The following is a 3,423-nucleotide window of genomic DNA, read 5'->3' as shown; positions in this document are numbered from 1 at the left end:
TTGTTTAAACATTTCAAGTGAATTCAGTTTAAACAGTGCAAATAAATCCAATTCAAGTACATTCACACACTTTCAAATTTGTTGTTTAAACATTTCAAGTGATATCAGTTTAAACAGTGCAAATAAATCCAATTCAAGTCAAGTCACACACTTCAAAATTTGTTGTTTAAACAATTCAAGTGAATTCAGTTTAAACAGTGCAAATAAATCCAATTCAAGTACATTAACACACTTCAAAAAACTCAAATATATCCAAATATACACAATTCAAAGAAATTCATGCAATTCAAAATAATACACTTCAGTGTTTAAAAACAGAACAACTGAACTAAGTTCTGGAACGAGAACTCTTCACTTGAGACTCACCAGAAGACTTACCGTCAGGTGCAGCAGCTCTCTTAAGTCCCCCACCGCCACGCTGCTTTTTCCTCTCGTTTAAAATCCTCCGTATGTTTCTCACCCACCTTGGCTGAGGGACGGAGGGGCACAGCCGAGGTTTCTTACTCACCTGAGGGAGGTTTCAAAAAAGTACAATTTCATTTGATGAATTCCTAAACCTTAACTGAGATACAGAATACTATTTCTTCTCAAATTAAAATAGGGTCATGTTGTACACATCATATGGGCACAGATTTGGAGACGAAAGCCAGATGAAATGTTGCATATGTGTATCGTATACGTACCTGAGGGTTTTTTGGGGGGCTCTCGCTCCGCTTTCTGAGGTGGATCTTTGTTGGATAATTGAGGACAAAACAAATCATGTTAGTTGTCATGAACTAACCGAGTTAGTGTTTCGTGTGATTTACTCAATAATGGCTGAGTTACAGTTACTTCAAAAGATCCAAGCAAATTGCCACCACAGTGTTTTTAAGCTGAGTGAGCGTATTTTTTTTAAGAGTATACGTACCTGAGGGGTTTTTGGGGGGCTCTCGCTCCGGGGTGGCATCAGGTGGATCTTCGTTGGATGTTCGGTTGGCACAAGGATCCTCTGTTCATTCTGTGACTCTGACATGTAAGTCGTGGAGTACACTGAAGAAAAATAAAACATTGGTTCAACTTTAAAAAAACTGAAGCAATCAATCACATGAAATATTTGACGTTGACTCGATGTAAACAATTCATTCAGTTTAAACTGTATTTTTCATCTCCATGCAAGCTACCTTCTGAAGATGGGGCAAACCAATTATTTCTTTTTGCCTCAAATAAAAAAAAAAATCTTATCTTTATTTATTCAGTTCAACCTGAAATGTTTTAGCTTCATGCAAACCACTTTTAAAGGTTGGAGCAAAGACATTTTTTGTTGTTGTCATGCCCCGTGGTACAGTGACTACTGTACTAAGATAATATACTTTGGGTTTTCTGCCAAATGAATGCTGTTCAGATGCCTGATCCTACCCCTTGTCTAACTGAGAATGAATCACAATCACAACAGCTTCAACCACAAATATTAAATAGAAAGTTTAGTTTACATCAACAACCTAATAATTTTCAGCAACTGAGGTGAGAAAAAAAGGATTGAATGAAGAACAGTTTTGTTTTACATTACTCACTGTCAGTGTCAGAGGAGGAGGTAGCTGGAGACACACTGGGCTGGTCAGGGTTGGCACTGACAGCCGGTGACCACATGCAGCACTGGTCCATCTAAAGGCAGAGAAATACATCATTCAAGCTATTGCACATGAACTTTACTTAACCATGACTTTACCATGGCTTTACTATGACTTTACAATGGCTTTACAATTGATTGATTGATTGATTGATTCCTTTATTTCGAACATGTAATGAGCGAAAGGGAGTAGGAAGAAGTGTAAACTTAAACTCATGACAATGACTTTGTGGGGGGAAAATCATCACAGTGTTAAATTAAAAGCCACAGAATATTCTCCTGACTTCATTCAACAAATTGTCAAATTTAATAAAATGAAGATGGTTCACCTTCATAAAGCTTGCAGAGGACAAAACAAATCATGTTAGCTGTCATGAACTAACTGAGTTTTTGTTTCGTGTGATTTACTCAATAATGGCTGAGTTACAGTTACTTCAAAAGATCCAAGCAAATTGCCACCTCAGTGTTTTTAAGCTGAGTGAGCGTATTCTTTTAAGAGTATTCTTACCTGAGGGGTTTTTGGGGGGCTCTCGCTCCGGGGCCGCACCTTTCTCAGGTGGATCTTCGTAGGATGATCGGTTGGCACCAGGATCCACTGTGCATTCTGTGACTCTGACATGTAAGTCGTGGAGTACACTGAAGAAAAATAAAACATTGGTTCAACTTCAAAAAAACTGAAGCAATCAATCACATGAAATATTTGACGTTGACTCGATGTAAACAATTCATTCAGTTTAAACTGTATTTTTCATCTCCATGCAAGCTACCTTCTGAAGATGGGGCAAACCAATTATTTCTTTTTGCCTCAAATTAAAAAAAAATCTTATCTTTATTTATTCAGTTCAACCTGAAATGTTTTAGCTTCATGCAAACCACTTTTAACGGTTGGAGCAAAGACATTTTTTGTTGTTGTCATGCCCCGTGGTACAGTGACTACTGTACTAAGATAATATACTTTGGGTTTTCTGCCAAATTAATGTTGTTCAGATGCCTGATCCTACCCCTTGTCTAACTGAGAATGAATCACAATCACAACAGCTTCAACCACAAATATTAAATAGAAAGTTTAGTTTACATCAACAACCTAATAATTTTCAGCTACTGAAGTGAGAAAAAAAGGATTGAATGAAGAACAGTTTTGTTTTACATTACTCACTGTCAGTGTCAGAGGAGGAGGTAGCTGGAGACACACTGGGCTGGTCAGGGTTGGCACTGACAGCCGGTGACCACGTGCAGCACTGGTCCATCTAAAGGCAGAGAAATACATCATTCAAGTTATTTCACATGAACTATATTTAACCATGACTTTACCATGACTTAACCATGACTTTACAACGGCTTTACTATGACTTTACAATTGATTGATTGATTGATTGATTCCTTTATTTCGAACATGTAATGAGCGAAAGGGAGTAGGAAGAAGTGTAAACTTAAACTCATGACAATGACTTTGTGGGGGGAAAATCATCACAGTGTTAAATTAAAAGCCACAGAATATTCTCCTGACTTCATTCAACAAATTGTCAAATTTAATAAAATGAAGATGGTTCACCTTCATAAAGCTTGCAGAGGACAAAACAAATCATGTTAGTTGTCATGAACTAACTGAGTTTTTGTTTCGTGTGATTTACTCAATAATGGCTGAGTTACAGTTACTTCAAAAGATCCATGCAAATTGCCACCTCAGTGTTTTTAAGCTGAGTGAGCGTATTCTTTTAAGAGTATTCGTACCTGAGGGGTTTTTGGGGGGCTCTCGCTCCGGGGCCGCACCTTTCTCAGGTGGATCTTCGTAGGATGATTGGTTGGTACAAGGATCC

This window comes from Chelmon rostratus, chromosome 3 (genome assembly GCF_017976325.1).
Source record: "Chelmon rostratus isolate fCheRos1 chromosome 3, fCheRos1.pri, whole genome shotgun sequence".
NCBI lineage: Eukaryota > Metazoa > Chordata > Actinopteri > Chaetodontiformes > Chaetodontidae > Chelmon > Chelmon rostratus.
The sequence above is the reverse complement of the archived record's forward strand: the minus strand, read 5'-3'. Positions refer to the sequence as shown.